Here is a 13,878-nt window from a genome sequence, read left to right as displayed (position 1 = left end):
CGGCGCCGGGGAGGGCGGCCGGAGTAGGACGCGGGGGCGGCGTCCGGATCGGGGGACGACTGATGATGTTATGTACCTAGGGTAGGGTCATGGACCTATCGAGGATACCATACCCAAGGACATCCTTAGACGAAGCTACCTTCCAGTCGACCAAGAGAGACTCCACTCGACCGGCTAGAAGACACTCGGCGAACCTAAAGACACTCGACCATGAAGACTCACTCGACCATCAGGAGTTCAGGATCTACTCTGTATCCAAATGGTCTGTAATTAAGTAGTCTTAATGGTCATGATGACACTTTATGTAGGGCATTACCAGTAATGCTCGGCCTTAATGTACTTTAACCCTCTGCTACGTGGGTTGGCTGGGGTCCTGGCGTCCTCTATATAAGCCACCCCCCTCCACTGGTAGAAGGGTTCGCACCCCTGTAACTCATATACATATAAACCAGTCGACCGCCTCTGGGCTCCGAGACGTAGGGCTATTACTTCCTCAGAGAAGGGCCTGAACTCGTTAAACACTCGTGTGTACAACTACTTCATAGCTAGGATCTTGCCTCTCCATACCTACCCCCATTCTACTGTCAGACTTAGAACCACGACAGTTGGCGCCCACCGTGGGGCAGGTGTCTTAGCGACTTTTTGGAGAAGTTGCAATTTGTCCGATTGCCTTCATCATGGTTTCCGGCGGAGCTCTGGTTGAGGGTCGCGAGATCCGTCTCGGTGCGCTCGCTTTCATCGCCGATGACTCCGCTTGGCTCCAGGAGGCACCACTCGACATCGATCCGCTCCTCGTCCGCGGGGCGACGCACTTTTGGGCGTGTGTCTGCGGCGTCCTGCTGCGGCAGCCGTCGACCCCATACAGGTCGACTCTTGCGCCGTCCTCCCCCCTGTCTCCCGCCAGCGCAAGCACTCCGGTCGGCCAAGGCTCCAGCGATGGGTGAGAAATGCAGTGGCTCGCCAATCGGCCACCACCCAAGTCGCGGCAATTGAGCCCGACGAATCTCTCTATGGCCTGTTCGACTGGCTCCGTAGAGACTACATCCGAGTGCGATAGCAGTGATCCAGCGGTGGAGGTCCTGATGGTCAACGGGCCTCGTAGTCCCCCCGGTTTCCCCCGCAACGACGGGATGGACGATGGGGGCGACCCCGCTCAGGCCCACGAAGAGTATCAGCCCGAGCCACTCACTTCTCAGCAGAGGGAAGAACTTCGCCGCCGGAACATGGATGCCCTGCATACTCCCATTGCAGGAGAAACCCCTGAGGCTCGTGCCCTGGAAGAGGCACGTTTGGCCAATTTGGCTGAACGCACTCGACTGGAGAACCTCCAGCGAGCACTCGACGAGTGTGCGCGTCAATGAGTACCCGACTCCAGCTGACGTCAGCTCTTTCCGCAACCGACTCAGGTATATCGAACCCCGATTCAGAATTTGGCAGCTGCAGCCCGTATAGCGGAGTCGATTCAGCCCTCTTAGTCAGAGGCTGGAAGAGGCTTGATGCAGATCAGAGATTTGCTCCGGGCGGCAGGAGATCAGAATTCAGTTGTGTCACAGTCGCGCAACAGGATTCACAGTCGATCCGTCGCTGTGAATACTGTCCAGTCGGCTCACAGTCCAAGGTCTCCTCCGAGGCGTGTGGGACGTGAAGGCCGGCGGGATCACTATGATGATCGATTTGATCGTGATGACAGGCGTCGAGTGCCCACTCCTCCCTCGAGAAGTGGGTCTAACGCCCATCGGCAGCAAGATGACAGACGCCAGCTCAGTGTTGGGCGGAGAGCTCTAGTTGACCCCAGAGAGCCAGGCTTTGACGCGAGATCCATCATCGTGCAAGGTTTGGTCGACCGGAACAGAGCTCATAGAGGTGGCCATGACAGAGATGTGCCCACGAGCAGCCGAGTCCACGTTTCGGGCCCAGAATGCTTTAGCAGAGCCATCAGAGCCGCAGTGATACCCCCCAACTTCAGATTAGCGACTGGAGTGAATAAGTTCACCAGAGAGTCTAAGCCTGAAACTTGGCTTGAAGACTACTGGGTGGCTGTTCAGATTGGTGGCGGTAATGATGAGGTGGCCATGAAGCATTTGCCACTTATGCTAGAGGGTTCAGCCAGGGCGTGGTTGAATCAGTTAGCTCCTAGCAGCATTTACACTTGGGAAGATCTTTCCCGAGTGTTCATCAGGATGTTCGAGGGAACTTGCAAGCGACCGGCCGGATTGACAGAGCTGCAAGTTTGCGTACAAAAGTCGAGTGAAACACTGAGACATTACATCCAGAGATGGATCACTTTGCATCATACTGTAGAGAATGTGTCAGACCATCAAGCGGTCTGCGCCTTCAAGGATGGTGTCAAGAACAGAGAGTTGAGCCTGAAGTTTGGACGAACTGGAGATATGACCCTGAGTCGGATGATGAAAATAGCCACCAAGTATGCCAATGGAGAAGAAGAGGACCGACTCCGGAGTGGCAAGTACAAGCCGAGTCAGTCGGATAAAGGAAACTCCAGTTGGAAGCAAAAGCGGAAGGCCGAGCCAGCTGCTCCTGGAGAGGCTCTGGCCGTGACTCAGGGTAAATTCAAAGGGAAGCCCAAAGGATCTTGGAATCCCAAGAAGGTAAAAGATAAGGAAGGTAATGACGTGATGGATCTACCGTGTCATATCCACACGAAGAAAGACGAAGAGGGTAACTTCATCTACCCAAAGCATACCACTCGCCAGTGCCGGCTCTTAATCCAGCAGTTTCAAGGGAAACAGCCGAAGGACAAAGAGAAGGAGTCGGACAAGGCTGAGGACAAGGAGGACAGTGATGGAGAGTACCCTTATGTCAACTCCACTATGATGATTTTTGCTGATGTAGAGAGCAAAAATCGACTGAAAGTGATCAACCGTGAGGTCAATATGGTCGCCCCGGCGGCACCAAACTATCTGAGATGGTCGCAAACTCCCATTACTTTCGACTAGTCTGATCACCCTACTCACATTGCCACCCCTGGGAGGCAAGCGCTGGTGGTCAACCCAGTCGTCGAAGGCACTCGACTGATGAAGGCATTGATGGATGGCGGCAGTGGATTGAATATACTGTATGCAGAGACGCTCAAGGGAATGGGCATTCCGATGTACAGGCTCAGTTCCAGCAACATGAGTTTTCACGGAGTCATCCCGGGAAAGAAGGCTGAGTCACTCGGCCAAATAGCTCTGGATGTAGTGTTCGGCGACTCGAAGCATTTCCGCAAAGAGAAGCTGACATTTGAAGTCGTGGATTTCCGAAGCGCCTACCACGCTATTTTGGGAAGACCAGCCTATGCCCGCTTCATGGCTCGACCATGTTATGTGTACCTCAAGTTAAAGATGCCTGGCCCCAAAGGCGTGATCACCATCACTGGCAGCCGGAAGAAGGCAGAAGAGTGTTTCCAGAAAGGCTCCAAGATTGCGGATGACCAGATAACAGTGGTAGAGCTGGAGGAATACAAGAAGAGTGCAGATCCGAGTGATTTGCTACGGGCCAAGAAGCTCGCCACAGAGTCAGCATTTCAGTCGTCTGGGGAGACGAAGCCAGTTCATATCCACCCGACTGACCCCAATGCAGCTCCGACCCATATTTCCACAACACTCGACTCTAAATAGGAAGAAGCGCTCATCCAGTTCCTCCGTGAGAACTGGGACATCTTTGCATGGAAGCCAGCTGACATGCCGGGTGTTCCTAGGGGGCTGGCTGAGCATCACCTTAGAGTCGACTCAAAAGCGAAACCCGTTAAAGAACATCTTCGACGGTCCACCGTTTAGAAGAAAAAAGCCATTGGCGAGGAGGTGGCTCGACTCCTTGCAGCAGAGTTCATCCGAGAGATATACCACTCCGAGTGGCTCGCCAATGTCGTCATGGTCCCCAAGAAGGACAACACACTTCGTATGTGCATTGATTTCAAACATATCAATCGGGCCTACCCGAAAGATCATTTTCCTCTCCCTCGCATCGACCAAATTGTCGACTCGACCGCAGGGTGCGAGAGATTGTCTTTTTTAGACGCTTATTCCGGGTATCATCAGATCCGTCTGTATGGACCCGACGAAATCAAAACATCTTTCATCACTCCATTCGGGTGCTTCTTCTATATCACCATGCCATTCGGCCTCAAGAATGCCGGAGCCACGTTCATGAGAATGATTCAAAAGTGTTTACTCACTCAAATTAGTCGGAATGTGGAAGCGTACATGGATGATATCGTGGTCAAGTCGCAAAAGGGTTCCGACCTATTGACTGACCTAGCCGAAACATTTGCCAACCTCAGAAGGTATGATATCAAGCTCAATCCATCGAAGTGCACATTCGGAGTACTTGGCGGAAAGTTACTCGGTTTTCTCGTTTCAGAACGAGGAATCGATACTAACCCAGAAAAAGTTGGCACCATACTCCGAATGAAACGCCTTGTGCGTGTGCACGACGTCCAGAAGCTTACTGGATGCTTGGCCGCTTTAAGTCGATTCATCTCTTGCCTCGGCGAAAAGGCATTGCCCCTTTACCGACTGATGAAGAAGGCAGAAAAGTTCGAGTGGACTCCAGAAGCTGATGCAGCGTTTGCCGAGTTAAAAACTCTGCTCTCCACCCAGCCGGTGCTTGCTGCTCCAATCAGCAAACAGCCTCTGTTGCTTTATATTGCAGCCACAGGACAAGTCGTTAGTACAGTACTTACGGTCGAGCGGGAAGAAGAAGGGAAAGCCTTCAAAGTTCAGCGCCCAGTGTATTATCTCTCTGAAGTATTGACCCCATCGAAGCAAAGATACCCTCATTATTAGAAGCTCGTATATGGGATCTACATGACCATGAAGAAGGTTGCTCATTATTTCTCTGATCATGACATTAAAGTCGTCAGCGACACACCATTGTCAGAGATTCTGCATAACAGAGATGCAACTGGTCGAGTGGCTAAATGGGCGATTGAACTCCTTCCCCTTGATGTCAAATTCGAGGCAAAGAAAGCCATTAAGTCCCAGGCTATAGCAGATTTCCTTGCCGAGTGGATTGAGCAACAGCAGCCGACTGAAGTTCACTTGGAGCATTGGACCATGTTCTTTGATGGATCTAAGATGTTAAATGGTTCTGGTGCTGGGGTTGTTTTGGTTTCCCCCCGAGGAGATAAACTCAGATATGTGCTCCAAATCCACTTTGATTCCTCCAACAATGAAGCAGAATATGAAGCACTCTTGTATGGGTTGCGCATGGCCATCTCACTCGGCGTCCGTCGCCTTATGGTCTATGGCGACTCAGATTTGGTGGTCAATCAGGTGATGAAGGAGTGGGATGTTAGAAGCCCGGCCATGACTAGATACTGCAATGCAGTGAGGAAGCTCGAAAAGAAGTTCGAAGGGTTAGAGCTCCACCACATACCCGGACTGAAAAATCAAGCAGCTGACAATCTGGCGAAGATAGGATCCAAGAGAGAAGCCATCCCCAGTGATGTGTTCTTGGAGCATATCCACACTCCGTCAGTCGTAGAAGATCCTTTTACCGATGAAGCTCCGCAACCTAAGAGTGTTACGGACCCGACTGAGGTTGAAGTCCCAGCAGTGGTCGACCTGATCATGGAAGTTCTAGTGATCAGTCCAGATTGGACAGTACCATATATCGCGTATATCTTGAGGAAAGAACTCCCGGAGGACGAAGAAGAGGCTCGACAGATCGTCCGCCGATCTAAGGCCTTTACCGTGATAAGAGGACAGTTGTACAGAGAAAGCGCGACTGGAGTTGGTCAGAAATGCATAACACCGGAGGAAGGTCGAATAATCCTTGATGACATCCACTCGGGGACCTATGGCCATCATGCGTCCTCTCGGACCATCGTGGCCAAAGCATACCGAGCCGGATTTTATTGGCCAAGAGCAAATGAAATGGCGAAGGAGATAGTCGACAAGTGCGAGGGATGTCAATTTTACTCCAATATGTCACACAAGCCCGCGTCAGCTTTGAAGACTATACCACTCGTCTGGCCCTTTGCAGTATGGGGTTTGTATATGGTCGGTCCTTTAAGAACAGGCAGAAGTGGTTTTACCCATGTGCTGGTAGCAGTCGACAAGTTCACCAAGTGGATCGAAGCTAAACCCATCAAGAACCTCGATGCCGGTACTGCTGTCAGCTTCATCAGAGAATTGATATTCAGATATGGATTCCCGCACAACATCATCACTGACAACGGGTGAAACTTCGACTCCGAAGAGTTCAGAGCTTTATGTACGTCTCAAGGCACACGAGTCGACTATGCTTTAGTCGCTCATCCACAGTCGAATGGACAAGCAGAATGAGCCAACGGTTTGATTCTCAAAGGGTTGAAACCCCGTTTGATGCGTGATCTTAAGCATGCGGCTGGTGCATGGGTCGACGAACTTCCCTCGGTGCTTTGGGGGTTAAGGACCACGCCCAACCGGTCGACTGGAAGAACTCCATTCTTCTTGGTCTACGGAGCTGTAGCAGTCTTGCCGAGTGACCTTCTCCACAATGTTCCCCGGGTCGAGCTCTACACTGAAGCTGAAGCAGAACAAGCACAGCAGGATGCAGTCGACCTTTTAGAGGAAGAAAGGGAGATGGCTCTGATCAGATTACCAACAAGACTTGCGTCGCTTCCACGCCAAAAACGTGAAGAGTCGAGCCTTCCAGGAAGGAGATTTAGTTCTCCGAGTGGATCAGCAGAAACCACACAAGCTTGCTCCTTCTTGGGAAGGTCCCTTTATCGTCACCAAGGTTCTCCACAATGGAGCATACAGTCTTTACAATGTCGAGCATCAGATCGACGAACCCCGAGCTTGGAAGCGGAGCTTCTCCGCCCCTTTTACACCTAAGTATTCACTCGGATGAGTTGTAATAAAAGTACTTCTGTAGTTTATTTATCAAAGACAAGAGCTTTATAATTTTCCCAGTAATCGTTATTTCTTTTGTCCACTCAAAACAATCCCCCAGTGGGTGGCTTGGCTGCGAATCCGCTTCGCCCAAGTCTGTAAAAAAAAATCCTAACCGAGTGGTGAGCCAGTCTCCCACATGAAGGCTTAGCTGCGAAATCCGTTTCGCCTAAGATAAACAAAATCCTACCGAGTGGTAAGCCAGCCTTCCACTCGGAGGCTTAGCTGCAGTCCAAGTACTCGCCTAAGATAAACAAAATCCTACCGAGTGGTAAGCCAACCTTCCAGTCGGAGGCTTAGCTGCAGTCCAAGTACTCGCCTAAGATAAACAAAATCCTGTCGAGTGGTAAGCCAACCTTCCACTCGGAGGCTTAGCTGCAGTCCAAGTATTCGCCTAAGATAAACAAAATCCTGTCGAGTGGTAAGCCAGCCTTCCACTCGGAGGCTTAGCTGCAGCATTGCGCTCGCCTAAGTACAAATACAACATGCGTTTCGCAAGGAGGACGAGGTGCAGGTCGACTGCTACCCTCTCCTTCTGAGCTACGCCACAAGTACAATGTGCGCTCTGCAAGGAAGACGAGGTGCAGGTCGACTGCTACCCTCTCCTTCCGAGCTACAGCACAAGTACAACATGTGCTCTGCAAGGAGGACGAGGCGCAGGTTGACTGCTATCCTCTCCTTCCGAGCTACGCCACCAATACAAAATCCTACCGAGTGGAGAGCAAACCTCCCACTCGGGGGCTTAGCTGCAGCCCAGTGCTCGCCTAAGTTCTTGAAAATCCTACCGAGTGGAGAGCAAACCTCCCACTCGGGGGCTTAGCTGCAGCCTAGTGCTCGCCTAAGTTCTTGAAAATCCTACCGAGTGGAGAGCAAACCTCCCACTCAGGGGCTTAGCTGCGCCTAGTGCTCGCTTAAGTATCTAAAATCCTACCGAGTGGAGAGCAAACCTCCCACTCGGGGGCTTAGCTGCAGTCTAGCACTCGCCTAAGTATGTGAAAATCCTACCGAGTGGAGAGCAAACCTCCCACTCGGGGGCTTAGCTGCAGCCTAGTGCTCGCCTAAGTATCTAAAATCCTACCGAGTGGAGAGCAAACCTCCCACTCGGGGGCTTAGCTGCAGTCTAGCGCTCGCCTAAGTATGTGAAAATCCTACCAAGTGGAGAGCAAACCTCCCACTCGGGGGCTTAGCTGTAGCCTAGCGCTCGCCTAAGTATGTGAAAATCCTGCCGAGTGGAGAGAAAACCTCTCACTCGGGGGCTTAGCTGCAGCCCAGTGCTCGCCTAAGTGTATTGGGGAACAAGTCGATTGCAATGAGCGCTTCGCTTTAACCTGCAAAAGACACCTCAAACCAAATGCAAACATATTCAACGTCGAATCCAAGTTTGGATAACACCTAACGGAACCGAAAGTGCTCAGGCGCTAGGCCTGTTAAGGTTTGTCGGTTACAAAACTCACTCGGCATACCGAGGCAAATTTAAAGTATCAAGCTCAGAAGTTTTTTACCCTCCCGTGGAGGGCTGGAAGGTGCAACAAACTCGTCCAGATCAATTCCATCTGCAATCCGGGTGGCAGTAGCAATGAAGGTCTCCATGAAAGATCTAAAATCGTGCTTCTTGGTGTTAGCCACCCTGAGAGCCACCATCTTGTCCTCTCGTGCATCCTTGCAGTGAACGCGGACCAGAGACAGAGCAACATCCGCACCGCACCTGGCCGAAGACTTCTTCCACTCCTGCACTCGACTTGGGACCTCGTTCAGTTGAGTCATCAGGGACTCGAGGTCGTTCTAGAGTGTCTCTCTTGGCCAGAGTGTTGTGTCAATGCGAGAAGTTGCGACCTTCAGCCTTGCGAGATAGTCGATGACAGCAGCAACACGAGATTCAAGCCGGAGCACATTCATGGCGACTTCATCTTTCACGGGAGAGTTGATGGGGGCCAGGTTTACTTCCAGTCGACCAGTCTCCTCTTCAAAGTTTTGACAAAATTCTGCAAGCACAACCACCGAGTCAAGATAAATAGTCGGAGGTTACAATTAAAATATTTGTTTGATACAAAGGATTACCTTCAAGCATGAGGAACAACTTCTTGGCGAGTCCACCCAGATAAGCCTCTAGATCGTTCTTCTTTCTCTTCAACTCACTGGCCTTGTCATTCAGGGTGGTCTTGTCACTTTTCAGTCGACTGACCTCCTGGTTGGCAGCATCAAGAGCAGCTTTCAGATTGGTGTTTTCTTCTTCAAGCTTGGTCACTGAAGACAGCTTCTCATCCGCAAGCCTGGTCTTCTCTAAAGCAGTTTTTTGCATCTCAGCCAAGTCAAGCTCTTGCTTCTTCAGGGCATCCCTCACTTTGTCTGCAAAGTTACAGTGAGATTAGATTCGGAAACAAGTAAGAAGCAAAGGCAGTCGTCAAAGGCCTCACCAAGCATACCTTTAGCTTCCTCCTTCGCCTTCGTTAAGTTCTCTTGGGCCAGTTTCAGATCGAGCTCGAGCTGAATGTGTTTGTTCTCCAACTCCGTATAACGAGCCGCAAGGTCACAGGATTTCTACGAAGAACCAATCGACAGATGTCAAAGACAATTCACTTCCGAGTGAGTAAGGAAAAATCATAGCGTTTCTAAGACTACGGCCGAATACAAACATTCGACCATAGTCTCGGGGACTACACCCAGTGGGTGCACTCAGCGTGCCCCCACTAGTTTCATCAGTTAGAGTCGACCAGTCGACCAACAAAAAAAAGGGAGAGATGTTCTTCAGACTATAGTCGACGGCCAGCAGTCGACCACAGTCTCGGGGACTACACCCAGTGGGTGCACTCAGCGTGCCCCCACCGGTCTATGAATCTATTCGACCTAGTCGAGTAAGGAAAAAAACTTAAAGCCTATGGTCGACTGCCAGCAGTCGACCATAGCCTTGGGGACTACACCCAGTGGGTGCACTCAGCGTGCCCCCACTAATCCGGAATTTCAATCGACACACCCAGTGGGTGTAGGACAAACTCTAAGAATTTCAGAAAGAAGAGTTTTCAGATATCATATCCTAATAGAACAGGCAGTGACCGACTGACCTGAACATTACTCTGAAGAGCCGAACTGGCGTCATAGGCTGCCTGACTGGCTTCTCGTATTGCCTTCACTTGCTCCATCATGACCCCCGCTTGGCGTATTGCTTCTTTAGCAGCACTAGCTTGGTCTTCTGGAACGGGGTAGGTTGAGAAAAGCGAGGGTTGAGCAGCACTCGACGATGAAGGACGAGCACTCGTCAACGGCACCGCAAAGGTTATGGTAGGCCGAGTGACATTGTCTCCCTCCACGACCAACGTCTCGGGTGCTGGCACATCCTGAGTCGCCTTGCCAGCAGACGTTTTCTTGCTCCTCCTCTGCCCTGGTGGTTCCTCGTCATCATCGTCAGGAAGGTCAATAACAATGTTAGATGAAGCTGCAGAAAGAATCAAAATTAGAGACAATAAGTCAGTCGACTGAAAACGCCATCACAAGAGTCATACCAGGTTTTGAGGTAGCAGCATCCTCCATCTCGTGGTCTTCAGCCCTGGCCGAAGTATCAGAAGTAGCAGCACTGCAGTTCCAGAAGTCAGTCGATTGACCCATGAGTCGACCAAGAACAAGTTCATGAAACGGGGAAAACTGAAGACTACCATTATCCTGAGATAGTGGGGATCACCATCTTCATCTTCGGCAAGACCTTCGCAGGTTTCGACGGTGCCACTCGAGATTGCTTCGGAGCCTTCTCAGTCAGCACCGGAGAAGTAGTCCGAGGGCGCTTGGTCGACTGTGTAGCGGTCGCGACCCCCTTACCACGCTCAGTCGCGGGATCATGGACAAGCTTCGAGCGTCTTTCCGAGTGGGGAGGTGCAACTTCCTCCTCCTCCTCTTCCTCCTCATTAGAGTCTTGAACCTCATCATCGTCGTCAGCATCCGAATCCCACTCCTCCGGGCTTTCGCCTCCACTTCCTTCCTCCTCTTCAGTCGGCGTCTGCGCTCCATTGGGCGTCGAGTATAACTCCGTGGTGGCCTGTCAGGCAACAAAGCAAAACAAAGATCACTCGACCAATTCACAGCGAAGCAGAATGAAAAAAGCAAGATTGCAATTGGAAATAAATGGCCATACCGTGTCCGGTGTGTAGGTACAGTTGAGTGGTGGGATCCTCCTGGCCCCTCGAGGGTTGTCCTTATTCCCCGTGATTGCGGTCACCCACCTCTCCAGTGTGGCGTCGTCGACCGCCTCTGGATGGACCCGAGTGGTGTCCTCGGTCCCACAATACGGCCACATCGGATGGCCTCGGTACTGAAGTGGTTGGATGCGCCGCCTAAGAAAGACCTCCAGAAGATCCATACCCGTCACTCCTTCTCTAACGAGTTGGACTACACGCTCCATCAGCATTTTTACCTGAACTTTCTCCTCAGGGAGCACTTTCAGAGAAGAGGGTTTGTTCACTCGGTCCATGGAAAACGGAGGGAGACCAGTCGACTGCCCCGGCGTCGACTCGTCTTGGCAGTAGAACCAAGTCGACTGCCACCCTCTTACCGTCTCAGGAAGGGTCATGGCCGGGAAAGTACTCTTATTCCTCATCTGGATCCCAAGACCACCGCACATCTGGATAACCTTAGTCCTCTCATCGTCCAGACTCGCCTTTTTCACTGTCTGTGAGCGACAGGTGAATATGTGCTTAAAGAGACCCTAGTGTGGTCGACAACCCAGGAAGTTCTCGCACATGGACACAAAGGCAGCAAGATAGGCGATGGAATTGGGGGTGAAATGGTGGAGTTGCGCCCCAAAGAAATTCAGAAACCCTCGGAAGAAAACACTCGGCGGCAGGGAAAAACCACGGTCTACATGAGTGGCTAAGAGAACGCACTCACCCTCCTGCGGCTGCGGTTGACACTCGGTCCCCGGAAGCCTTGCTGACCCGTGGGGGATCAGTCCCTCATTGGCCAGGTCATTGAGATCTTTCTCAGTGATGGTCGAGCGGATCCAATCCCCTTGGACCCAACCCTTTGGCAGGCGGGACCTTGACGAAGATCCGCCCCGACTGGACGGTCTCCCCTTCGCTTTCGCCGTCGCCGTCGCCTTCTTCGCGCGCTCTAGAGCCGCCGTCTTCTCCTTCACCATAGTCGCCGGCGAAGTGCGCGAGGAGTGGATAGGCGGAGGCGAGAGCAGGCGCAGTGGGCGGAAGCAAAGAGGGAGGAGAGAAGAATGGGAAGGCACTGTTCAAAAAGCCCTCGCCCGCCGCTTTATATAAGGACTCTTCCGAGTGGCTGACGAGTGGGTCCGGGCAGTCCTGTCACATCCCGAAACAGTCATGCACGCACGATACGTGGCGAAAAAGGCGGCGCGGAAATCGAGGCGTCCACACCTTATCCCTTCCGAGTACCGCGGTTCGCCCCGCTTTACGCGCTTCCCAAATTTCAGATCCCGCAAAATCCGCTAACAGCAGATCAATATGTCAGACGATATCTTTCTTGCGATCCGTCGTTCGGAAGTTCACTAAAGTTCAAAAAGTTCACTCGACAGAAGACAAGAATGGATCGAGGCGACTGAAGTAAAAGTTGACGCCAACGCCGAAAGAAAAATCGCCGATCCAAGATACGACATAATCAAAGCACAGGAAATGAGTCGGAGAAAATCATCAACTCCTTCCTCACTCGAACCTCGATCCATTCGGGGGCTAATGATGATGTTATGTACCTAGGGTAGGGTCATGGACCTATCTAGGATACCATACCCAAGGACATCCTTAGACGAAGCTACCTTCTAGTCGACCAAGAAAGACTCCACTCGACCGGCTAGAAGACACTCGACGAACCTAAAGACACTCGACCATGAAGACTCACTAGACCATCAGGAGTTCAGGATCTACTCTGTATCCAAACGGTCTGTAATTAAGTAGTCTTAATGGTCATGATGACACTTTATGTAGGGCGTTACCAGTAACGCCCGGCCTTAATGTACTTTAACCCTCTGCTATGTGGGTTGGCTGGGGTCCTGGCGTCCTCTATATAAGCCACCCCCCTCCACTGGTAGAAGGGTTCACACCCCTGTAACTCATATACATATAAACCAGTCGATCGCCTCCGGGCTCCGAGACGTAGGGCTATTACTTCCTCAGAGAAGGGCCTGAACTCGTTAAACACTCGTGTGTACAACTACTCCATAGCTAGGATCTTGCCTCTCCATACCTACCCCCCACGTGACCGCCACCAAAGAAGCTCCGGGTCGACGACGGGCTGGCTCCTCACTAAGCTGCGCTCACCAGAAGGTAGCACAACCTAGTACCAGCCCGACGGAGCCCAGTCCCGGACATGGCCCCTCGGCTCAAGCAGGAGTCCTCCGCCGAGTCGACGACGAGGATGCGGGATAGGCATCGTCGATGTCGAGAACAAAATGCTTAATTATGAAAACAAAATTAATAAACACTTAGCAAAATTTGACATGACCTTTGCTAAAAACAGGACTAATCGAGCGCCTGAAATATGGCAGAACGTAAACGAATCGACATTTCTGGCAAAACATAGGCCACTCGAAGAAATATGACATGTCCAAAATATGACACGTTCAAAATATGACATGTCCACTGCAAATTTGCATATAACAGGAAAAATTGCTTTATCTAAAAAAATAACAACAATTGCTTTAACTAAAAAAATACCTAGAATTCTGTTAACTACACCTAAAACAACTAAAACACCTAAAATTCTGTTAACCACACCTAGAACAACTAAACCACCTAAAATTCTGTTAACTACACCTAAAACAACTAAAACACCTAAAACTCTTTTAAATACACTTAAAACAAATTCAACATTATTCCATGAACACCTACATTATTCTAAGAACCTACCTTTTAAACTAAAACACCTACAAATTCAACTAAAACACCTATATTATTTAACTAAAACACCTAAAAATTAACTACTCTCTAATAACTATAACTAGGGAGGGAGGGAGGAGGAGGAAGGAGGGAGGAGTACCTCTCGGTGGAGGAGG

This window comes from Triticum dicoccoides, chromosome 6B (assembly GCF_002162155.2).
Source record: "Triticum dicoccoides isolate Atlit2015 ecotype Zavitan chromosome 6B, WEW_v2.0, whole genome shotgun sequence".
Lineage (NCBI taxonomy): Eukaryota > Viridiplantae > Streptophyta > Magnoliopsida > Poales > Poaceae > Triticum > Triticum dicoccoides.
Note: the sequence above shows the minus strand (reverse complement) of the source record.